Source organism: Castor canadensis, chromosome 2 (assembly GCF_047511655.1).
Source record: "Castor canadensis chromosome 2, mCasCan1.hap1v2, whole genome shotgun sequence".
In the NCBI taxonomy this organism is placed as follows: Eukaryota; Metazoa; Chordata; class Mammalia; order Rodentia; family Castoridae; genus Castor; species Castor canadensis.
Window position 1 is genome coordinate 36,447,048 of NC_133387.1, and position 27,167 is coordinate 36,474,214.

The 27,167-nt window shown below is 36.8% G+C and overlaps 1 protein-coding gene across 5 annotated transcripts in view; it reads right to left on the reverse strand.

Moving 5' to 3' along the window:
- The window catches only part of St7 (suppression of tumorigenicity 7), a 256,603-nt gene that overhangs the window by 210,142 nt on the left and 19,294 nt on the right, over positions 1–27,167 (reverse strand). The gene's annotated exons all lie outside the window — the stretch shown is intronic.

Sequence of the window (27,167 nt, forward strand, 5' to 3'; positions counted from 1 at the left end):
GTTGGCCTCAGACCTCAACCTCCTACCTCTGCCTCCTGAAGAGCTAGATTAAAAGCATGGACAACATGTGGATTGCTTTTTCAGATAGGGTCTTGCTAACTTTTGCCACGGTTGGCCTCAAACTGTGATCCTCCTATCTCTACCTCCTGAGTAACTAGGATTACAGGTATACACAACAACCAGCCCAAGTGCAGACCTTTTATTCAGTGACAGGGATGCTCTCTTACATGGGCCTCAAAGGAACTGATGCTAAAGAACCACAACTGGAAGGAGGGAAAAATCACTTTTATAAGAGGTACAGTATAATATCTCAACCATTAATGTCTTTACTCTATTAGAAGAGGATTGTTTTTTTAAAAAAAGACATTATTTTAAGTATATAAGTTTAAAGAAAAAATTATTAATGCAAAATTATAAGTCATGACAAACATGGCTAAAGTTGCTAAAATGCCTGTTAAAATATGAAAGATTAAAATGTTCTCCCTACATATCTGAGTCAAGCAATAAATATGCTTATTCAGTTCACTCTCTGAGAGTGAAAGTCATTTTACATACATTTGAAATCAGAATCAAAATCCAGGTTTCTGCATAAACAGGAGATGCCCATGTCAGACACATTCCGCTATAGAAAAGCTTCTTTAGCTTTCCTGTGTGGTTTTGGTGTATTCACATGGCTGGCTAAAAGAACCATTGGAAAATAAGCAAAGAAAGTCATGAAAACAGTCATTAATGGACACTGGAGGTTGCTCCAGAGACAAAAACAGTGGAGAAATTCTTCAAAAAGATGGTGGTATTCAGCTAGCATTCTAGGTAAGCAAATAAGGCCACAAATTTCCATGGGACTCCAAGACATAAATCATTCTTGCTGTTTTATAGCAGGGGTTGTTGAACTCTTTCTACAAAGATCCCAAATAGCAAACATTTTAGATTTTGCGGCACCATCCAGTCTCTATCATACTACTCAACTCTGCTATTACAAAAGTAGCCATAAACATACATAAATGAATGAGCTTACCTGTGATAGAATAAAATTATAGACTCTGAAAACAAATTTCTTATCATTTTCACATACCGCAAAAATATTATCCTTCTTTTGAATTTTCTTAATCAATATTAAGAAAAAACATTAGTTTGCAAGGCATTAAAAAAAAAATAAGCAGTTTGGGGGCTATAGTTTGTCAACCTCTGTTCTATAACTTTATTGTACCTGACCTGAGTTTTCTCAGAAAGAGCTCTGACTTTCAATTAGGTCTTTGCCATTGCCAAGACTCACAAAGGTAATGGATTCCACCAGCTGTCTGATGGACCAATGCTGAGAAATCAAGAAAACTTTCTTCTCATTTCATTTCTAATGATACAGTGAGGACACCTAATCATGAAGCCCACACTACCTTGATCGTTCACTCCTATGGCATTACAAATGCAGACACTGAGTCAGCTGCTGAAAAATCCTCAACTACTTTTACAGGATAAAATCATTTCTAACCCACATATATTTCTAACCCTCAAAAATTCTATAAAAGTGAAAAACATTTGTTAAGATTTCCAAGTCTCCTCAATTTACAATATAAGCCAGGAAACTTTCTCAAAAAAATTTCATATAAAATATAATAATAGCTAGTGTGGTATAAGAAAACCTGGCCTCTTTCACCAACATTGGCTGAAAGACAATTTTTGAGAAATAAGAATTTTACATTACAATCCTAACTACTGCACAGTTAACAACTTTGACTAAGCATTCTGGAACAGAACTCCATTTGGGAAATGAAAAGGTTATTTCTGAGGAATTTTCTACAACTAAAATACAAGAATCCTGTAAGGAGCTGCACTGATCACAGTAACTAACCCATCTCATTGAGGGTTTCAACATATTTCCAACAAAATTCATGGAATGACATTTTCACTTTTTGTTTTCCTTCAGATAAGAGGCAGATAATTTCCTCTCTGTTCTTTTATCTTTGACTTTCTGAAAGGTCACAGAAAATATATTTCTGATCAGGATAACTTCAGTTTTCTCAGAGATAGCCCAGCCTTCACATGGATGTAAGTGATCCCAAGCAGAAAACACACTAAAGTGTAATGCTTGGGAAATGTTTCAGAGACGGCATTTGCAACCATTAATACCAAGTTGGGAGCTTCCCTATACAAAAGCTTAAAGTCAGGTCCTTTACCTCCAAAGAACGTGTTTTTCAAAATTGCTTCATTCTCCCACAATAAGCAATAATCACATTTTTTATTCACTTATTCATATGTGCATACACTGATTGAGCCATTTCTCTCCCCATGCACCCTGCCCTCTCCCTCCCCCTCCCTCCACCCCCCAGCTTCCAGGCAGAACCTGTTCTGCCCTTTTCTCCATTTTTGTTAAAGAGAAGACATAAACAATAATAAGAAAGATATAGCGTTTTTGCTAGTTGAGATAAGGATAGCTATACAGAGAGATTCCTAGCATTGCTTCCATGCACAAGTGTGTTACAACCGGAACTGATTCATCTCTACTGATCACTTCACTACTTCCCGGTCACCTTCCCATATTGACCTCTGTCGCTTTAAGGTTTTTGTATTAGCTCCTCTGCAGTGGGGACATCAAACACTTTCATGTTTTGGGTTTCCTACCTATCCCCATACCTCCCATATGTGCTCTCCACTTAGCGTGTGACCCAAGTCCAACAACATTGCTGCATTTGCCCTAGATCTAAAGTCCACATATGAGGGAGAACATACAATTTTTGGTCTTCTGAGCCTGGCTAACCTCGCTCAGAATGATGTTCTCCAGTTCCATCCATTTACTTGAGAATGATAAGATTTCCTTCTTCTTTAGGGCTGAGTAAAACTTCATTGTACATAAGTACCACATTTTCTTGATCCATTCATCAATAGTGGGGCATCTTGGTTGTTTCCATAACTTGGGTATTGTGAATAGTGCTGCAATAAACATGGGTGTGCAGAGGCCTCTGGAGTAACCAGTGTTACATTATTTGGGTATATCCCCAGAAGTGGGATTGCTGGATCATATGGCAGATCTATGTTTAGACTTTTAAGAAACCTCCATATTGTTTTCCAGAGTGGTTGCACCAGCTTGCATTCCCACCAACAGTGTACGAGGGTTCCTTTTTCCCCCAATCCTCACCAACAATTGTTGTTGGTGGTGTTTTTGATGATAGCTATTCTAACAGGGGTGAAGTGGAATCTTAGTGTGGCTTTGATTGGCATTTCATTTATGATTAGAGATGGTGAGCATTTTTTCATGTGTTTTTTGGCCATTTGAATTTCTTCTTTTGAGAAAGTTCTATTTAGTTCAGTAGCCCATTTCTTTATTGGTTCATTGATTTTGGGAGAGTTTAGTTTTTTAACTTCCCTGTATATTCTGGTTATCAGTCCTTTGTCTGATGTGTAGCTAGCAAATAATGGTCTTCAGTTTAGAGACCATTTCTTTTGCTATGAAGAAGATTTTTAATTTTATGTAGTCCCATTTGTCCATCCTTTCTCTTAGTTGCTGAGCTGCTGGGGTTCTACTGAGGAAGTCCTTGCCTATATCTATTACTTCCAGAGTATTCCCTGCTCTTTCCTGTACTAACTTCAGAGTTTTGGGTCTGACATTAAGGTCACTGATCATTTTGAGTTGATACTAGTATAGGGTGATAAACATGGATCTAGTTTCAGTTTTTTGCAGACAGATAACCACTTTCCCCAGCAACATTTGTTGAAGAGGCTGTCTTTTCTCCATCGCAAGTTTTTGCTGCCTTTGTCAAAAATAAGGTGGGCATAGCTGTGTAGATTCATATCCAGATCCTCTACTCTGTTCCACTGGTCTGTTTTTGTGCCAGTACCAAGCTGTTTTTATTGCTATTGCTTTGTAATATAGTTTGAAGTCAGGTATTGTGACACCACCTCCAGCATTGCTCTTTTTGTTGAGTATTGCCTTGGCTATTTGTGGTCTTTTGTATTTCCAAATGAACTTTAGGGTAGATTTTTCAATCTCTGTGATGAATGTCATTGGGGTTTTGAAGGGAAATACATTAAACATGTAGATTGCTTTTGTTAGTATACCCATTTTTACTATGTTGATTCTACCAATACATCAGCATGGGAGATCTATCTGCCTTCTGTACTATTCCTCAATCTCTTTCTTCAGGGGTTTATACTTCTCCTTGTAGAGGTCATTCACAGCCTTTGTTAAGTTTACTCCTAGGTATTTGATATTTTTTGTGGCTATTGTAAATGGAGTTGTTTCCATATATTCTTTCTCAGTTTGTTTGTTACTGGTATATAGAAAAGCTAATGATTTTTATAAGTTGATTTTGTATCCTGCCACCTTGCTGTAGCTCTTTATGGTGTCTAGGGGTTTTGGGGTAGAGTTTTTTGGGTCTTTAAGATACAGGATTATGTCATCTGCAAATCGGGATATTTTGAAGTTTCTTTACCTATTTGTATTCCTTTTATTTCTTCTTTTTGCCTAATTGCTCTGGCTACTATGCCAGGACTATGTTGAATAGGGGTGGGGATAGTGGGCACCCTTGTCTCATTTCTGATTTTAAGGGAAATGGTTTCAGTTTTTCTCCATCAAGTATGATGGTGACTATAGGTTTGTCATATATAGCCTTTGCAATGTTGAGGTACTTTCCTTCTATTCCTAGTTTTCTTAGAGCTTTTATCATGAAGTGGTGTTGGATCTTATTGAAGGCTTTTTCCGCATCTATTGAGATGATCAAGTGCATTTTGTCCTTGTTTCTTTTAATGTGCTGTACTACATTTACAGATTTACGTATGTTGAACCACCCCTGCATCCCTGGGATGAAGCCAACTTGGTCGTGGTGAATGATCTTTCTGGTGTGTTGTTGGATTCGGTTTGCCATTATTTTATTAAGGATTTCTGCATTGATGTTCATTAAGGAGATTGACCTATAGTTCTCCTTTTTGGAGGTGTCTTGGTCTGGTTTGGGGATGAGTGTTAATACTGGCTTCATAAAATGAGCTAGGCAGTGTTCCTTCCCATTCTATTTCATGGAACAGTTTAAAGAGGGTTGGTATTAGTTCTTCTTTAAAGGTCTGATAGAATTCAGCAGACAATCCATCAGGTCCTGGACTTTTCTTTTAGGTCCTGACTCTATTGCTGCCTCAATTTCATTTTGTGTTATAGAGCTATTCAGATGATTAATATCCTCTTGGTTCAATTTTGGATGGTCAGAAGTATCTAGAAATTTGTTTCCTCAAGATTTTCAAATTATTAGAATACAGATTCTCAAAGTAGTCTCTGATGATTTCCCAGATTTCTGTGGTGTTTGTTGTTATCTCCCCTTTTGCATTTCTGATTTTACTGATTTGGGTTTTTCTCTCCTCATTTTGGTCAGGTTTGCCCGGGGTCTGTCAATCTTGTTTATTTTTTCAAAGAACCAGCTTTTTGTTTTATTGATTCTTTGTATGTTTTTTTTCTATTTTATTAATTTTGGCCCTTATTTTTATTATTTCTCTCCTTCTGCTTGTTTTGGAATTTGCTTGGTCTTGCTTTTCTAGGAGTTTGAGATGCAGCATTAGATCATTGATTTGAGATCTTTCTGACCTTTTAATATATGCACTCATGGCTATAAACTTTCCTCTTAGGACTGCCTTTGCTGTGTCCCATAGGTTCCAGTAGGTCATGTTTTCATTTTCATTAACTTCCAGGAACCTTTTAATTTCCTCTTTTATTTCATCAGTTACCCACTGATCATTGAGCAATGTGTTGTTCAGCTTCCAATTGTTTGCATGTTTTCTACTGTTGTTTTTGTTGTTGAGTTCTAGTTTTAATGCATTGTGATCAGATAGAATGCATGGGATTATTTCTAGTTTCTTACATTTGCTGAGGCTTTCTTTGTGCCCTAAGATATGATTAATTTTGGAGAAGGTTCCATGGGCTGCTGAGAAGAATGTATATTGTGCAGCAATTGGATGAAATATTCTGTAGACATCAGCTAGGTCCATTTGATTTATGGTATAATTTAGTTCTAGAATTTCTTTATTGATTTTTTTGTTTGGATGACCTATCTATTGGTGATAGGGGAGTATTAAGGTCTCCCACTATCACTGTGTTGTAGTTTATATATGCTTTTAGGCCCTTCAGAAAATGTTTGATGAAATTGGGTGCACTGACGTTGGGTGCATATAGGTTGATAATTGTTATTTCCTTTTGGTGTATTTCCCGTTTTATTAGTGTGGAGTGTCCTTCTTTATCTCGTTTGATCAATGTAAGTTTGAAGTCTACTTGTCCCGAGATAAGCATTGCTACTCCTGCCTGTTTTCAGTAGCCATTGTTTTGGTAAATCTTCCAGTCTTTTACCCTAAGCCAGTGATTGTTTCTGTCGATGAGATGGGTCTCCTGTAAGCAACATTGTTGGATCTTCCTTTTTAATCCACTTTGTCAAACAGTGTCTTCTGATGGGGGAGTTAAGTTCCATTAACATTCAGTGTTAATATTGATAGGTATGTGGTGATTCCTGTCATTTAGTTGTTTAAGGGTTTGATTGTGTGCAGCTGAATCAATGTTACTCACTGATGCCTTGTCTTTTCTTCTCCTGTGGTTTGATACTGCCTGTCCTTTCATGGTTTTGTTTGCTTTCATTTTCTGTGTGCAATATTCCTTGAAGTATCTTTTGTAGCAGTTGCTTGGTGGTCATATATAGTTTTAGTTTCTGCTTATCATGGAAGATTTTTATTGCTCCATCTATTTTGAATGATAGTTTTGCTGGGTAGATATCCTAGGGTTGAAGTTATTTTCATTCAGTGCCCAGAATACCTTACTCCATGCTCTTCTTGCTTTTAAGGTTTCCGTTGAGAAATGTGCTGTGATTTTCATGGGTTTACTTTTGTATGTTATTTGTTTTTTCTGTCTTACAGCCTTCAATATTCCTTCTCTATTCTCTATGCTTGTTGTTTTAATGATTATATGTCATGGGGTAGTTCTAGTTTGGTCAAGTCTGTTTGGTGTCCTGGAGGCTTCCTATCCCTGAATGGGCATAGCTTTCTCTAGATTTGGGAAATTTTCTATTATTATTTTGTTGAATATATTACAAATTCCTCTTGCTTGCACCTCTTCTCCTTCTTCAATGCCCACGAATCTCAGGTTTGGTCTTTTGATTGAGTCAGTGAGTTCTTGCATATTGCTTTCACAGGTCTTGAGCTATTTGACGAATGGCTCTTCAGTTTTTCCTTTAATTTCCATTTCATCTTCAAATTCTGAAATTTTGTCTTCCACTCATTCTAGTCTGCTGGAGTGGCCTTCCATTGTGTTTTGTATTTCTGTTTCATTCTTTTTTCTGAGGTTTTCCATATCATGGGTCACTTCCTCTTTAAAACTGTCAATTTTCATCTTTAATTCATTTATCTCTCTATTTATAGTGCTCTCTGTTTCACTCCGGTGTTTATTTAGGGCTCCTATGAGTTCATTTATTTGTTTCTGCGTCTTCTCATATTCTTTATTTTTGGTGTCTTGGAATTTCTTGAGTGGCTCTTGTGTATTTTGCTTGATCATGTCTAGTAACATTTCCATGAAATTCTCAGTGATTACTTGCAGGATTTCTTCTTTCAGAATGTTCTTGTGGGCTCTTGGGTTCCTTGGCATAGTTTATCTTTGTTTTGTTGGAGTCTGAAACTGGGTATCCATTTTCTTCATTTCCCTCTGAATCCTGTATTAAATTATTTTGGGGGGAGAATGGCTTCCATCCCTTTTTTGTCTTCCCATTGCTCCACTTGATACTGTGTAACTATGTTCTTGATAGGCTATTGGTGGTTTCAGTTACCTGTTTTCTTTCCCTTGGTTTAATTTTGTTTTGTGGGTGTGTTGGGTTTTAACTTAGTGTAGGTATGCTATTTCTGTCCCTGGTCTATGTGTAATTTAGTATTAGCTAACTCACAATAGTAAAACCTACAAAACAAAATAAAACAAACAAAAAAAGAAAATCAAAGAAATCAACAGGGAGAGGTAGACAAAAACACACAAACAAACAGGAAAGAAAACAAACAAACAAACACATAAAAAAATTCCAGGTTTGTGAACAATAGAATTGCAGTCTTAGTAGTTCTGCTGTTTCTCCTTCAGCATCCAGGCCTGATGCTCGTATTTAAGCAGAAGCTCTATCGTAGTCTCGCCAGGTGGTTGGGGAGACTCGCCAGTTTTTTTTCTTTTCAGTGGCAGTTGCTTAGTCACCTCCTCCCTCAGTGAGGTGTGGCAGTTTGAATGTGTATATTGTCCTCAGGTTCTGGAAAAAAGCTCTGTAGCCCACCAGCCATCCTGCTTTGGACTTGGGTTTTCGCCATGTTGGTTTATTGGGGGGCTTGTTTCTTTGCCTCACCCCCTTTCTCTGGGGCAAGGTCAGATATCTGTCAGCCAGCTCCCTGCTGTCAGCATGTTATGCTGGTTTGCTGGCTGTTTTTCACTTTTGCAGCATTGTTTGACTTTGGATGTTGTTCACTGGCTCAGGAGATGAGCTTTGCGGACCACTATCTGGTCTATTTCCGGCAGCGGCTTATCACCCACCTGTTGTCAACCCTTCTGTATTTCCCATCTTTGTTTACTAAGAGTTACCGTGGAGAGCAGCTCCTTGCCCCTCCTCCCTTCTCAGATGCACTCAGAGCACCCCGCCCCTCTGCTGTGTGTTCCTTTTCAGTTCTCTGTTTATTATTCAGTTGGTTCTTTTTTTTTGTGGCGGGGGGGGGGGGGTCAATCTGTCCAGGGGGCTATGCTGGTTTATCCCAAGGGTGGCTGTGGGAATACCACATGATGCTTATTTGCTCACCTGTTGGTCTGCCAGATGTCTCCCAAGCAGGTTTGGAGTGGCGTCTAGCCGCGCAGGAGCCCTCCTGGTTTCTCAGTGTAAGCAGCGTGGAGAAGCCTTGTACAGGCTTGTTCAGGGTGTCAGAGTGTTGATTCTTCTTGGTGCTTTTTTTTCTGCCAAGTGTGGCTCCAGCTTCTCAGCAAGATTTTTGATTTACAGAGCTCACACTGCCTGCTTCTGCACTCTAGTTGCCATCTTGGATCCCCCAATAATCACATTCTTGACCAATACAAATACTGAGTGCAGTCTCACTCTAAAATCAAGCAGTCCTGCACTTGGTCCCTGCCATTGCTACTGACAAATTGAAAGTTAGTCTCCTCCAAGACTCAGTTTTTCCACCTGTAGAACAGGGATGCTAGATTTGGTACAGGTTGAACATCTCTAATCCAAAAATCTGAAATCTGAAATACTCAAAAATCCAAAGCTTTTTCGGTGCAGACATGGTGGAAAATTTCACACCTGACATCATGTAACAGGGCAGTCCAAATGCAGACAGAGTAAAAATAATACATAAAATTATCTTCAGAACAGTAAGATAAAATGAGTCATGTCTAGGGGCTGGTAGTAGTGGGAGGGGGGAGAGCATAAGGAAAAGGTGAAAGAGGAGGGTGATCTGGTGGAAGTACTATGTGTTTATGTAGGAAAATGGAACAATGAGACCTGTTGAAACTGTTGTAAGAAAGGCGGGAAGGAGAATAAAGGAGAAAGATGGGAGGGATGAAATATATCATAGCACTTTTGTAAATGTCACAATGAACCCATGGTACAACTATAATATGCAAATAAGTAAATAAATATACAAATATCTTCAGGCTATGTGTATACACAGTGTATATCAAACGTGAATGAATTTGGCGTCTATACTTGGGTCCCATCCCCAAGATACCTCATTATGTACATGCAATATTTGAAAATCTGAAAAAAACTGAAATGTGAAACCCTTTGGTCTCAAGCATTTTGAATAATCTATAGTAAAGGAAATGATGCATACATAATGGTGTATAAAAACTGATACAGGAAGATACCTGCAACTCATTATTGGGCAGGAATAATAATTTTAAAGCAATAGGAATAATATGGTAGCACTGTGGGATTTTTAAAACAACAAACAGAAAAGTAAAAGAAAATTATGATGCATACTCTAACATGGATGAACCTTGAGAACAGTATAGTACATGAAATACACCAGTCACAGAAAGACAAGTGCTGATATGATTCCACTTACATGAGGAACCTAAAGCAGACAAATTAATAGAGACAGAGAGTACAATGGTGGTTGCCAGAGGCTTGGGACAATGGGACAAGATGAGAAATTGCTGTTCACTGAGTCTCAGTTTTACAAAATAGAAAAGTTCTGAAGACTAGCTACCCAGCAATATGAATATACTTAAAACTACTGAACTGCACCTAAAAATGGTTAACAGGGTAAATTTTATGTTATGTATATTTTGCCACAATTGAATTATTTTAAACAAATTTTTAGAATAAAATTAACTTAAAATTTTTGAAGTATATTCTGTTATCTTTGATGGTAGAATAACTGATGGTTTTTGCTTTCTATTTTATGTATTTCTTCACCCTTGCAAAAGTAGCACAACTGCACTATGAAAAACTTTCTATCCAGTTTTTTTTTTTAAAGCATTTTCATTTTATATGTGAAATAAGCCTAAAAACTGTGAGGTCTATCAGCGAAGGGGCCAATTAGTCTTGAAATACATTAATACTAAATGCTATAACCTGGAACTATATATGTGGATTAGCACCAGAACAACTGACTAAAAGAACTACAAAGTCTTGGTGAAAATTAGAAACATTTCTGTTCTTAAATGTATTAAGAAATACTACCTTTAAGTAGCAATTATGAAAAGTTTGATTACAGCTAAAAACATAAAATACAAAGCATAAAAACTGTTTAATCTTATGCTTAGCAATGATTCTTGAGTGAATAAATGGAGAAGCTTGAGTAGAAAGCAACTTCTTATATTTCAGAAAATGTACAAATCATTCAGAATAGGTGATTATGTTATACGGCTACCAACCAAGGCAGCATCCCTAAAACACAAGGGTGCTAAGTAGGAAGGGAAAGAGTTAATGGCTGAAGTTTTAAAGGTAAAGATTTATTTAACAAGAGTGCTTTGAAAGCTTTATTATTTCCAGTAAAATATGGACACTCCTTTAAAAATGTACCCTGACTCTACTTATAAATCAACCACAAAAAAAAGCATCATGTGGGAAAAATACTAAAACTAGAGCAAAATTCCTTTTTGGCTTCTTCTTTAGGCAACCGTGCCTCAGTTGCACAGACGTGAGATACAAGTTGCTTTGAGGTTCACATGGAGATAAGGGTAAAAGCACCCTATAAATGGAAAAATATCAGACACTGGTATTCTCTATTATTAATTAAGCTACCAATACTGACTTTCTTAAATAATAAAACATCTCTGAAACATTTCTACTTATGATCTATGTAGTCATGTCTAACAAACAAGATGTGCTAGCTTTTTGCATGCTAAAATTCCTAATTATAGACGGAGTATCTTTTTTGACATATTATACTTTGTAGTCTCAATTCAATTCAGATTTTTTCCCAGGACCTTTTTTCCTTAGAAGAAACATGCCCTACATACTTTAAGTGAGTATTTGAATTTATTTTTAAGTTGCTGTCTGGGAAATCAGCAGCATGCTGTCTCTTGAAGCAGTGCTCCATGTGGTCATTATTTCCATAGCCCATCAGCATTCAGGGGGAAGTGTGAGCTGCAGAGAAGAAACTGAATCTCATGGGGTCTGTCAGTAATGTCTCTGAACATGTCATTAAAGACTTGGCCCAAGAATGTTCATTAAATATTAACTGTAAGAGCCAATGTGAAGACAGAGAGGCAAACAGATCATTTATGGCATATTACAGGCAGGAACTAACTAGAAGGGAATGGATTGACAATGGATCAATCCATTAGATTTTATATTCACACAATGACATCACATCAAAACTTGTTCCCATAACAAATCATAAGTAAATGATGATAAATAAAATGGAAACTTTTAAATTATTTTATCAGCATTATGATGCTGATATATTAATAAATACATTCCATTTCAGTAAAATTACATTTAACAAGACTTGCCTTGTTATTTCATTAAGAATGTAAAAGATGCTAGGAATGTGTGTTTCTTTCTTAAAAGAAAAACTACACATTAAAGATAAATTATATCATAATGAACAAAAATACAGAGGCCAGTGAACTTCCAGGCATTGTATAACAGCAAGATATTTAAACATAACCATGTTTCAAAAACAGCTGAGGAAAGGAAACAAAAAACATGCTACTTCTCTATACACTATTATCTAAAGTAGTCCTAATTCCACTTGCAGCAAGTCTTCTTTATAGAAATACAGAATAAAATACCAAAATGCTTCATTGCACGCAAACTATTCTATGAAAGGTAAGTTATCTTTTTAATCACTTCTGTAACTCATCCATTTTTTAAGGTAGGTACTATTTTTAAATTATACTAAAGCATCACAAGATAAAAAACAATAGTTCATAGACATTTTTTAAATACCACTATAAAGCATAAATACATTAAATTTAAAAATAAAATAAGCTGGGCATCAATGGCTCATGACTATAATCTAGCTACTGAGGAGGCAGAGATCAGGAGGATCACGGTTCAAAGCCAGCCCGCACAAATAGTTCACAAAACCCTATCTCAAAAATACCCACAACAAAAACAAACAAACCACTGCAAAGTGGCTCAAGATGAAGATCCTGAGTTAAAGCCCCAGTACCACAATAAATAAATAAATAAATAAATTGAACATAAAAACAAAAAAGTTTTATTTCTATAGGCAAAAGCCTATTTTCAGACATAGATCACTATAATCTATGCCTTTAAGGAAACAGATTTCTTAAAGGTGAGTAAGTTAGGTCATTTGGGGAACAGTTCAATGACAGCTTCCACATTTTTATCCCAGAGCACAGAATAAGAACTTGGTTGCACAAGTCCCCTAGACCAACTCGAAGAATGAGGAATAAAGTATAGAGCTTTTGAATTTTCAGTCATGGTCTACAGACTGGAGCATTCTTTTTAGTAGTTCAGCTCGGCACTAAAGTATCAATGTATCTGTATGAAATAATGACAAATACAATGCTAGCAATTATGTAAGGTCATCCTAGGAATGTTGGCTCCTTACATTTTTCAATGAAAGAAAAGGTTTTGAAAAAAAAGAAAATCAAAAACTATCATTTACTAAGTAAATGTGTTAGACACTAAATGTGTTGGACCCTAAAACTCTGTGATCGAAACTTTCATATGTTGCTTTATCACAATCATTTTCTCCATCTTTGTCATGAAAAAGTCAACCAAGAGCTCTAAATTTTATGAATACCAGCCTTGCCAGAGTTTTCAAAATGTCTATAGACTACTCACTTATTTTCAACATATCCAACATGTGCTTTTGAATAGTTAGGAGATTAAACAAGCTGAATATTTCATCCTTTCCAGAGACTTGCCCATGATGAAATCGTAAAATTTTGAGCCAAGTGGATAATACAAAAGCAAGGCCAAAGAACCCATTAGCGCTCTCCCTAGGCCTCTGATTATCATTGTCCCAGAAATCATTTCAGAACATTGGGAGGGGTTTTTTTCCCCATAACTTAACAATTTTTCTGTTACATATCCAAAAGACAATCATTTTGCATCTGGACCACTAACCTCCCACAAATATACTATCTACACTAGTCAGTACTCACCCATATGAATGTAAAAAAAAAAGGTGAATAGGATTTATAGTGACAGTCTTATAAAAGACAGTCTTTTCAAATTATAAAGTAGGCAACAGACAACGGCAACACCATCTTAAGAGACCCTAATCTCAAAGTTGTAGAGACAATTGAAAACGAAAGAGATTTCTGGACACAGATTGTAGTCATCCTACAAAGATATCCTCTAGGTAAAGAGAATCAAATCATCAGCAACTCCAGCTCCCAGACAACCCGTCAAACCCCTTCCCTCCTAAGAAACATTTTTTTAAAGCCCTTCAGTGAACAAGGGAAAAAGTACACATTTTAAAGAACAAACTCAGTAGACACTGAGTCTGTCACCGAAAATAACACATTTTGTTATATATAGTATTGATTTGCACAATTTTTTCATTCAATGGTTCATATTGAAAGGATTCCTCCTTACACACACACACACACACACACACACACACACACACACACACAAACCCTTAGGAAGCTAACAAAGATCCTAGATAGATGAATAATTTTATTTTTTTTTAATTTTTATTTTATTCATATGTGCATACAATGTTTGGGTCATTTCTCCCTCCTTTCCCCTCCTTACTCCCCCTTACCCCTCACTACCCAGCAGAAAAAAAGCTATTCTGCCCTTATCTCTAATTTTGTTGAAGAGAGAGTATAAGCAATAATAGGAAGGACCAAGGGTTTTTGCTAGTTGAGATAAGTATAGCTATACAGGGAGTTGACTCACATTGATTTCCTGTACATGTGTGTTATCTTCTAAGTTAATTCTTCTTGAACTAACCTTTTCTCTAGTTCCTGGTCCCCTTCTCCTATTGGCCTCAGTTGCTTTAAAGTATCTGCTTTAGTTTCTCTGCGTTGAGGGCAACAAATGCTATCTAGTTTTTGGGTGTCTTACCTATCCTCATACCTTCCTTGTGTGCTCTCACTTTTATCATGTGCTCATAGTCCAATCCCCTTGTTGTGTTTGCCCTTGATCTAATGTCCGCATATGAGGGAGAACATACTAGATGAATAATTTTAAATAGACTACTGAAAATACATCATGCTATCAACTAGATATAACTAATGAAGCTTATAAACATAAACAAATATTGATACAAACAAATTGAAAAAACTTAAAATCACAAAATAATAGATCTTAATTGATCTCCAGCCAACATTAAAGAAAGTTTCCATATACTTTTATTACTTTTAGTCTTTAGGCATAATAGTTACCAGATTATATTCTAACAGAGCAAGATAACGACGCTGCCATTACTATGACATTGGGGAGATAGGGGAATAATATGGGAAGTAGTAACCTTTCCCTTTTTTCATACACCCCCATACTGACATTAATGCAGTTATCAGTCTATTACCCATAGTCAACAACAACAACAACAAATGACAGCAGTACCAGACTATCAAAAATTGTCTCTGATTATAATGAGTTACAAAAAGCATACCTGCTTCCAAGTTTGGCCCAGAACAATCTTGAAAGTTTGAAGGCACTATTAACAGTTGACAGGGATTGCTTCTCAAAGTGTCATTACAAGACCCTGGCAATTTTGTCGTTTTACTAATCACTGATCCTTTCTGTAACTCACATAGACATGAAGACTTGCCTTCCAGCTCATTTACCAAATGAAAAGTTCCTTTCCAGGCAAACAGACACCTAGGCTCCAGATCATAACAGAAAATAGCAAGAAAACCACTCAGATGTGCTTAGTATTGATGTTTCCCACTATGGTCTTTGAAGAAGGTGGCCTATAAATTTGGAAATGCATTCTAAAACACCATCTCCATAATAATACAAGTGGTTTGACTGATCTGTGTTCTACACAGAGATAGGTCAGTGCCGCTTGAGTGAGGTTTCAGCTGACAAGATGACACCTACTCTTTCCACTTTCTTCCCTCCATTTGCAGATGAACAGTTTTTCAGCTACTTTCATTGATTTTTTAAGCCATTTCACAGCTTATGCTCTAAACACTTGTCAATAGCTTCTTCCATGTTTGCGAACATCAACTTTGAAATGTTCTACTAATTGCTTGGTACTGAAAAGGAGTCCCAGATTCACGACACCACAGGTCACACTGAGGAAAATCCTCACATCCAGAGATTTGGCAAATGTCAAATATATGAGGTTTTCAGGAAAGAGATAATCCCTTGGATGGTAGGATCTCTAAATTTTAATAAATCTCTTACCATCAAAAAAAGCCAACAGTATTTTTCTAAAGGGGTGTTACAGGTGCTTTAAGCAGGATAAAATTACAGTTAATATTCCTAGCCCCCAAGCACTAGAGACCAGTAGCACTGACCACTCATTTGGACAACACAAAGCCACACACATACATTTCCACACAGCCCCTAATGGGACAGTCCTACCTCCCATCCTTCAAATATATTTCCCTGTCTCCTTAAGTCACATAAAACTCAGAAGAAGCTTCTCTTAATAAACCAGGTATTTTGACAGCTGACAGAATTAAATGCAGATGCAAATGAAGACGAGGAAGGATATAAAACTAACCCTAAAAGAGGTATTACACAAGCTGCTTGAAAAAGTTCCAAGGCCACTCTGCTTATTGGTCACTTGTCTCTTCCCATGTTGTCCAATATAATACTCACTAACTATATATAGCTATTTAATTTTAAATTGATTAAAATTAAAAATTCAGGAGTCAGGCATGGTGGTACATACCTGTAATCCCAGCACTCTGGGCTAAGGCAGGAGAATCTCAAGCTTGAGGCCAGCCTAGGTTACACAGCAAGACTGTCTCAAAAAAAAAAAAAAATTAGTTCTTCAGTCATACCAGCCATGTAAGTGCAAGAAACAGACATTGCATTAAAGAATATTTCAATTAATACAAAAAAAGTTCCATTGGACAACTGCTCTAAAATGTCCTGAGCATATAATCTGCCACATATTTGAGGGTGGTTCACAGAAAAGACTTAGAATTCTTCCATGGCAGTAACAGTAAGTGCTGTGCAGTTCACAATACAATTCATCTCTACAATCTTTTTAAAAATTGGCTTTGGAGCTGTACACTAGTGGCTCATGCCTGTAATCCTAGCTACTTGGCTGAGATCAGGAGGCTCATGGTTCGAGGCCAGCCCAGGTAAATACTTAGTGAGATCCCCCATCTCCAAAATAACCAGAACAAAATGAACTGGAGGTGTGGCTCAAGCAGTAGAGCACCTGCTTTGTAAGTGCAAAGCCCTAAATTCAAGCCCCAGTCCCACGAAAGGGGGTGGGGAAAGCTGCAGACTGAAATTCTAGGCAACAAAAAATAGAAACTTTGATATTAGAACAAATCTTTAGTGTTCACAGAATGGAGTATCTCTCTTATAATTCTCCTAAATAAACAATCTACAAGATAATGTTGATCAGTGAAATAATACTAGTAGCTGAATTAACTTTTCTAGCTTTTGTAGATATCATCTACTACTAAGGGCCAAAGTTTGTTTTATTAACAAAAGAAGAATCTGTAGTGGCTTTAGGACTTTACAAAGCTCTGTGAAGTAACTTGGGGCCACAGAGCAACAGACGTCTATTTGCTCCTTCTAAATTCATAGCTGCTCCACTGGATACTCTTCCTCACACTGTTGGTTGTTCACACACTTACCCTCCTTAGAACCGTGCCTGCACAGAGGCCCAGAAGGCTGAATTCCAAATATCTGAGAGGTTTAGTATATGAACTCTTGAAAAAGCATTTGATAAGGCTGTGAAAGTGTTTTCCTTTTCAGAACTCTTTAACGCTCTAAGATAAGGAAGGTGATCCTGTTGCAATTCGTCCTAAACCAGAGCTCTTCAATTTGGAGTGCCTAAGTTTGTTAACAGGCCCACTGTTTTAAGAATGGGGACTCCAACCTTAAGTAATCTGGAAGGCACAAGCATGCCTGAGTTCTCTCCCTGCTCCACCACAAACTGACTCACTCTGAGACCTTAGGCAGACTGCACAGTAAGCCAAGACTCTCATCTATAAAGCAATGATAAAAGATCATCACACAAAGTGCTTATTAGCACATAGCAGGTCACAAAATATTTTGCTAATGTTATTTTTGACCTTGCTGTTCCTTCTGCCTGGCACACTTTTATTCTGAAAAAGGCACAAAGCCAGCTCCTTTTCCTTCAGTTTGAATGCTACCTCCTTGGAGAATTCTTCCCTGCCCATTCAAGTTCTGTATGGGCCCCTGTTATTCTCTATCATGACCCCATGTTTGGTCCTTTCTGCCACTTCTCACAGTCTATGAGGAATCTGTTTATTAGCTCGGTTCTTCATTATCATTTTTTCTCACCAGAACATAAGTTCCATGAGGACAGCACACAGAAGATACTCAATAAATAGATGAACGATGGGGGAGGGGATAAATTAATTTCTAATTAAACAAAGTTAATTGTGTCTTTCCTATAGGACATATAATCTTCTAGGCAAATGTGCCTTCTGACTTTCCTATAGGGCCAAAGGGTAGGTTTATTTCTCCAACTTACTGGCCATAGAATCTTTTTCTTATGGAACATCTTCTCTAGAAATGTTTTATAAGACGCAAATTGGTGAAAACATGCAGCTACAGATACTCATTTAGTTGTGTACCAGAAAGTGCAAATCATACCTCAGTGTCATCTAGGGATTTTATCTACCTCATTTGGTAAAAACAGAATTACTCATTTGCGCCATAAGAAAATACTGAAATACCTAAATCATAGTGATATTCATACAGAATAACAGACTAACTCGGAATATGACAGCTAACAGACTAACAGAGAGAACATAATAAAGATTTCATATCCTACCTATTAGGAAGGACTGTATCTACATAACAAACCTAATAAGATGAAGTAGCACCAACAAGCTCATATTGTCTATCACTAGCCCAACTTTTACAAGAGTGAGCAGGGTTTTAGTTCACTTCCTATGCAGAGTTTCCAAAAATGCATTACCATGTATTTGGACCTAAGAGTTAAACATAAACAATTAGGAATGTGCAAAGTTAATACTAGAAACCAAATGGAGGAAGACATACCCATCTATTATAGAAGTGAGAAGGCATAAGGATACCGGTTTAATCATATTCGGTTACTAGGGATCTATACATCAGAGATCAAAAATTGGCAGCGCACAGATTATACCTAACATTTGGATTTGTGTTATTAAGTCCAAGCAATATTTAAAATTTTTAAATTAATTACCAATATTTGTAAGTTGGAAAATTCTACAAAAAAAACTGACATTTGCAACTTTCCATGAACAGTTAGAAGATCAGGTCCATAAATTACCCATATTCCCCCACAGTAGCAACGGACTAGAATAAGTAACTCATTGCCTTATTTCATTTACCCACTTGACTCCTACCAAAGGCATTTAAATTTGCAAATGCCAGACGTACACAAAGTTGTGATCCATAGCAGGAGCTGAACACCAGGAGTAAGGAAGAAACAAGTACAAACTAAGGAAAACAAGGACGTTATACTGTATGACATCATCCCATCCCATTCTATCAAACAGCTTCTCTCTTACTTTCTGCTTTCCATGCATTCCCAATGCCAGCCCTTGCCATTTAAGGCTTGGAAGTCACTTTCTTGCCCATTCATATCACCTCACCAGAAAGGGTTTATTCTTCTCATTTGGCATTTCACATAATAATGGTGTCTTTCATTTGTGGTGACCTATTTTTCAAAAAGCTGTAGGGCAAACTTAGATGTGTATATATGCACATTACCAAAAAATTCACCTCTAGATGGAGAGGATTAACAATACTATTTCTAACTATTTAAAGATAAACACACCAAGAGATTATGTTGTCTCACAAGTAAAGGCAGAGCCAAGACTAATATCCAGATGTCCTGGGTCCATAGTTCTTTCCCCTCTTTCAACTATCCACTAGATTTTGTTGTATGTATTTTTAGGATCCTAGCAGAAGGCAGAGTCCACATGAAAATTAACATACTTTGAGAATTTAGTAAAGGAGCTATTGCAAAGGTACAGAAGGGACATAGCTTAGGTAAAGAGGCACAACCAGATGACTCACTTTCCTTAAAGTCCCCAGTCTCCTACCAGTTCTTCTCATTGGTCAAATGCCACTAGAAGGCAGAACCACAGACTGGAAAAGTCAATACTGGTCAACTTCCAGGGCTGAACCCAAAGCTTAAACAGGTGAAAAGTGATCTGAAAGAGCAAACAGAAGATGACTGGTTCATCATGAAATCTCTAGTCATCGATTTAAATGGAGGGAAAAAGATATTACACTTATTCCTAAGATCTATCTCCCAATTTAGGTATCACTGCTAAATTTACATGTCTCAGAACTATATATTTAGTTTTCTTTTGCATGGAGGTATCTAAGACATATCTCCTCCAGGTCAAACTATCACTCCCAATGCCTTACTTAACTCATTTTTAATAGTCTAGTGAACAAAAGTATCACCAAAGGTTTTCTTTTAATCTAAAATCATTGTGTTTGAAGGTAATTACACCCTCCCAGATATTCTCATACATTCTATTACAAAAGTTAAGCTAACTTCCACAAAAAGTTACGTTCTCTTCCTTAATCAATGATTCTATTATTTACTATACATAAAAACAATGATAAATTAGATATTACATATTTTGGTAAATAATTATGCTCTTCTTTAATACACTGGAAAGATAACTTTATTTTTAATTTAGAGTTAACAGGTTTTTCAAATCATTTTTTACTACTACATAAAATACATTTTTCAATGTTGATTTTTTTGTTTGTTTGTTTGCATATTTGTTTATTTAGTGCTGGGGATCAAACTGAGGTTAGCTGTGCACATACTAAACACATATTCTGCCACTGTGCTATACCCAAAACTCTGGAAAGATACCTTTAAATATCAGAACAATAGATATATTGTATTTACTAGTTGATCCCAAAACATGCTCCACTCTTAAGAACAGTATTCTAAATACTATTTAGAATCTTGCAGGCCTTTTGCTAAGTGAAATAAGCCAATTGCAAAAAGATAAATACTACATGATTTGTTTTATATTAGACTCCTAGAGTAGTTCAACTAATAGAGACAGAAAGTATAATGGTGGTTGCCAAAGGATAGGAAGAAGACCAGTGTTTCAGGTGGAGAAGGCGTAAAGGTTTTAGAGATGGACAGTGACAATGGTTGCACAACAGTATAGATGGTAAACGATCATTAACTCCCCAGAGTTTGCCTAGCTAGATTAAAAACAAGATCAAATTGTTTGTTTCTCTATAAAACACGCTTTCCTGGCAAAGACACAGACAGACTGAGAGTGAAAAGATGGAAAACAACAGAGCAAATGCAATCCAAAAGAAAGCTGGAGCAGTTATACTATAAAGTAGACTTCAAGCCAAAATTATTCAGAAGAGATTAAATACTAATAAAGGGAACAATCCATCAAGCCAGTTTCACAAAGGCAAGTGTCCATGTTTTCTCTCACATGTGAAACCTAGGAGGGAAAAAAAGAACATAAAAGTAAAAGAGGACCATTGGGGATATGGAAGGGAAAAAGAGGGAGGAGAAATGGGGGATAAAAAAGGTAACAGAGGGGTGAATATAATCAAAGCACATTATATGCATGTATGGAAATAATGTAATGAAACCCTTTGTATAATTAAAAATAAACACATAAATAATTTTAAAATATGAAGGTACTCAATGACATGAAACTGTACATTTAAACGGCTAAACTGAGAAAATTATATGTTTTATACATTTTACCATACTTCAAAACAAGAAAACTCAGAGTTAGGCCTCTACCTCCCAATATCTACCTTGTACAAAGGCAAAAAATTCATTTAGTATCTGTGGTACATGCTTTTCTATCTGAAAATATCTTTTCTAATATACTCAAAGAGTTGTAGTGATTCCTTAGCTGAATTTATGACTTCAATGTACTTAGAACTCCTCTAATTGCTGGTTTTGAAGTTTCTACAAGGTGGAGCTCAGTTTGACTCCTGATTCTTATAAACTCTATTTCTCCTATCCCTTTGGTATCAATTCTAAGAATAAAAGCTTATGTGATCCCTTAGAAACAGTCTTCAGATCACTATGTGCCTGGCTCATGTCAAATACTGTAATTTCAAAGATGATCTGGTCTAGATTTCTGCCATGATGGAGCTCAGTTAGTGGAAGATACAAAAATGGCTAGATAACATTCGTTTCCCTGGGTCATCAGCCCTGTTCATGGCCTCAAAGGAAGCATGTAGGAGGGTGGAACAAATAGAAGTCTGGGAGCCTTTCATGATTCTTTAAAACAAATACTATTTGTAATAGTAACAGCACCAACTGAAAACTACCCAAATATATTCAACAGTAAAATGGATAAATAAATTGTAGTCACAGAGTAGAGTACTACTCAACAGGGCCAGTGAGGGACAGCGAGTGAACAAACCACTATATAACATCATAGATGGAATTTTCTAAAACAGTGTTGAGGAAGGAAGTCAGACCAAAATAATACATGCTATACTCATTCCAGTTATATAAAATCCAAAACAGGTAAAATTAATATATGGAAGTAGAAGGACAGAGAATAGTAACCTTTGAGGAGGGGTTTAGGTCAGGGTTACTAATAGGGAGAGACATGAGGAAGGTCTCTGGAGTGCGGGTGATGTTCTGTTTCTTGTTCTGGGACACAGTGACATAGATGTGTCATTTTGTAAAATTTCATCAAGATGTATACTTATGATCTGTTCTTTTCTGTATGGATGTTATATTCAACTAAAAAACTACTTCAAAAAATTTCAGCTCTCATTTTGGAGAGAAAAGACAGAAACAAAGCACACAGAATGTCAAGAGGGTGATAAATGGAAAAAAAAGAAAATATCAAGCAAGGAAAAAGAAGAGGGAGGGGTAGGAAAGGGGATTTACAAGTTTAAAAGGTCAAAGAGGGTTGAGCTGGGGTGGTATTTCATTAGAAACCTGAAAAGGGTGTGTCTATGAGCCTGGCAGCTCTCTCAGTCCACAGAACAGACACCTCAGCCTAGGTTTGCATACTGCACTTCATATAACATTTTTAGTGGAATTATAGCAACAAATATCATTATAACTTTTTTGAAGATTGTTTCCCTATGTATACATACAACAAAACAAAACAAAACTAAGCCCTTAGAGGAAGGGTATTATAACCACAGACACAGTTAACATGCAAACAAAAGTAAAAGGGATAAGTTTACCCAGTCTAGAAAAAAACTGATCCAAGCTGGATAAAGGAGAATGTTTAGAGAGAATTTTGACAAAGGCGCCAAAAACATACTATGGGAGAAAAGACAGCCTCTTCAATAAATGTTGCTGAGAAAAGTGGTTATCCACATGCAAAAAACTGAAACTAGATCCATGCCTATCACCCTGTACTAGCATCAACTCAAAGTGGATTAAGGACCTTAATATCAGACACAAAACCTTGCAGTTAGTTCAAGAAAGAGCAGGGAATACTCTGGAAACAATAGGTATAGGCAAGGACTTTCTCAGTAGAACTCCAGCAGCCCAGCAACTAAGAGAAAGGATAGACAAATGGGACTACATGAAATTAAAAGCTTCTGCACAACAAAAGAAATGGGCTCTAAACTGAAGAGACCACTCATAAAGTGGGAGAAAATATTTGCTAGCTATACATCAGACAAAGGACTAATAACCAGAATAAACAGTGAGCTCAAAAAACTAAACTCCCCAAAAGTCAATGAACCAATAAGGAAGTGGGCAACTGAACTAAACAGAACTTTTTCAAAGAAAGAAGTCCAAATGGCCAAAAATCAGATGAAAAAATGCTCACCATCCCTGGCCATAAAGAAAATGCAAATCAAAACCACACTAAGATTCCACCTATCATAAAGAACACCACCAACAACAAATGTTGGCAAGAATGTGGGGAAAAAGGAACCCTCACACACCACTGGTGGGAATATAAACTAATACAACCACTTTGGAAAACAATATGGAGGCTTCTTAAAAAACTAAACATAGATCTGCCATATGATCCAGCAATCCCACTCCTAGGGATATACCGAAGGAATGTGACTCAGGTTATTACAAAGGCACCTGCACAACCATGTTTATTGCAGCACTATTCACAATAGCCAAGCTATGGAAACAGCCAAGATGCCCCACTACCAACAAATGGATTAAGAAAATGTGGTATTATTCAGCCACAGAGAAGAATGAAATTTTATCATTCGCAAGTAAATAGATGGAACTGGAGAACATCATCTTAAGTGAAGTTAGCCAGGCTCAGAAGGCCAAAAATCACATGTTCTCCCTCATATTTGGATTATAGACCTAAAGCAAATACAGTAATATTATTGGACATGGGTCACACACTAAGGGCGGAACACACACGGAGGAATAGGGAAAGGAAAGGAAACCTAAAACTTGAACGTGGTTGATGTGCTCACCATAGAGGAGCAAATATAGTAATCTTAAACTGCAAAAACTTGAACGTGGTTGATGTGCTCACCATAGAGGAGCAAATATAGTAATCTTAAACTGGCAGAGGCCACTATGGGAAGGGGACTAGGAAGTAGTAAAGAGGTAGAAATGAACCACTGTGGGTTTCAATACACAAGTACATGGAAGCAACACTAGGAATCTCTCTATATAGCTATCTTCATCTCAAACTAGCAAAACGCTATGTCTTTCTTATTATCTCTTATGTTTTCTCATGAACAAAACAGGAGAACAAGAGGGCGGAACAGGTTCTTCCTGGAAGCGGGGGCGGGGGACAAACAATGTAAACACATGTAAGTAAATGTAAAAATGATAAAATTTTTAAAAAGTCAAAAAAACAAAAAATAATTTCACTTACTCTACCGAAAAATGAAAGGTTAAACATAACCAATCTCCCCATCCCTAGACACCACACATGAACACACACACACACACAAACATGCACACACATACACACACTACACATACTACACACCACACACATGTGCACACATACACATACCACACATACAGTTTTCTATCAAGGATAAAGAGATGTACGGGAAATTTTTCTAAAAGAAGAGATAATGAAAAGCAACAAGCACAATTAGCTTTTTAAAAAGGAATATGGAAGACATGGAGACAATAAAACCAGGGAGAAAAAGAATCTCAGAAAGATGAGAAGAAAATAGATCCTTGGAATTGCAATAGGTGCTGTCTTAAAAAGATGGAGTGGCACAATTGCACAATGGGTGAATTTCCTGATACATAAATGAAACCTCAATAAAGACAAGAGAAGCTACTGATAAATTTCAACAATGCAGCCTGGTGAAAGTGCGGGGCCCCAGACCATCTTAAGTGGTAGCCACATGCTACATGGGACTCCTGAGCTAGCTACAGATCCATGGGAAGAGTTATTATAAGCATAAAGTATATGCTGGACTTTAAAGCCTTAGTATTAAAAAAGGATTTTGAATATCTCATAAATATCTCATTATAGGTTTAGCACCTTTAGTCCAAAAATCTGAAATCCAAAATGCTCAAAATAGTGAAGGGTCTTGAGTGCCAACATAATGCCACAGGTGGAAACTCTATACCTGACCTCACATGACAGGTCACAGACCAAGTGCAAGTACACTAAAAATACTGCATAAAATTACCTTCTGGCTATATGTATAAAGTGTATATGAAACACGAATGAATTCCCTGTTTAGACTTGGGTTCATACTCAAGGTATCACTATGTATGTGCAAAGATTCTGAAACCTAAAAAAATCCAAACTTTTAGTTCCAAGCATTCCAGATAAAAGATAACTTAAAATAATTTTCTGTATTCACTATATTTTGAAGTAACAACATTTTGGATATATTGGGCTATACAAACTAAATTTTGAAAATAATTTCACCTGTTTCTTCTTACTCTGGTGATGTGCCTTCTAGAAATTTCAAAATTTTGGTGTGAGGTTATATATCATGTCTCTGCTGGTGACACTATCATTATAAATTCATTGAGGACAGGGTTGAATCTATAATTTTTGTGTCCTATAGGGAGCCTATAACATAGTAATCTTCCCTAGATATGAATAAATAAATGGTATTTTCAGTTCCCAAGTATGTCATTTTGAAATGTGCATTTTGGAAGTGCTTTCTGAAACAAAGTAGATAGTCAATTTAAGTCAATAAATTCTATTATTTATTTATTTATTATTAGTGGTTCTGGAGACTTTAGTCAGGCCCCCAACCTTTTTTCCTTTAGTTTTCAGATTTGGTCCCACATTTTAGCCCAGGGCTGGCCCAGATGGTGATCCTCCTACCTAAGTCTCCCAGCTGAGATCACAGATGTGAGCCACCATATTCGGCTTATTTGTTGAGAAAGAATCTTGCTAACTTTTTGCCAGGGCTGTCCTTGAACCCTGATCCTCCTGATCTCTGCCTCATAGCTCATGAGTAAATGAAGACTGCTGTATTCTTAACTTTTGTTGATTACATAAAGTATTTTTGGAATCTTTTACATTATGACTTATTCCTTCCATACTTCATTAGAATACAACAATCATTTAAATCATTAGCTTCAATTAATCAATAACTAGTCATAGAGATTTCAAAAATCAAGAAATGAAGAACTCTGCTTTGTGTTTAAAGAGTGCCCTCTAGTGCTCTTAATATTAATAGAATAAATATATTTGTCCACAAATCTTTCTAGTAAATTTAACTATAAAACCTGTACCTACCAATATGTTAAAGGACTCAGAAGAACACAGTAAAAACTAAAGCTGGACTGGGGTGTAGTTCACTTGCCTAGCATGAACGACATTTTATATTCAATTCCCCAGCCCCCACCATACACACGCATACACACGTACACACGCTCACACACACAAAGCTAAATGCTGAAGATTACCAAAATGCTGCCTCGAATGAACTGGTTTAGTGAAAAGAAACTGAAGAGAAAATATTTCATTTTACAAAAGTGGGTAAATTGGCAACCTAATTTGCAACCAATGTTACTCCAAAGAGACCCAAATAAACACTCTGACCACCAGACTCATCAAAGAGGTGATATAGATGGGATACGGACTGATTCAGGAAAACCCTGTAAGCACTTTTATAGAACTATGAGAATGTTTCAACTACTTTGAATTTTTACAGGTCAGTATCCTAAACTAACAAAGGAGAAAAATAATATGTAGAGTTAAGAATGACTAGAGAATTTTTTGGAAAATAAAAAAGGTAGTTATGGTGGGTGATTCCTGGTACCAGAGAGAGAGATCAACTCCAGAAGTGAGTAAGAGTACTTCTGGTGACAAGTTTCCGGTGAATTATCTGTCTGAGCAAATGATATGTCCATTTCTCTCTCTCCCTCTCCCTCTCTCTCTCTCTCTCTCTCTCTGCTGTGATCAACCTTATGGGAAATCAGTATGTATAAGTTCAGGGGATGGTACAGAGTCAGGAAGTAAACCAGAACCAGTTGTTAGTGATGAGAATATGGGACTAAGCATAGAACACCAAAAAAGGAAGAGTTTTCTTCTCACAGCCTTAAATAGCAAGACCAGATGGCCTGGCAGGCGCAAAGGTCAAGGAGGTTACCGACTGGAGGCATTCTCCAGTGAGCCCACTTCCTGGCTCTCAACCACATCTCAGCTTTATCAGGAATCTGCCTAAGGATTAAAAATACTAAGACCATTTATG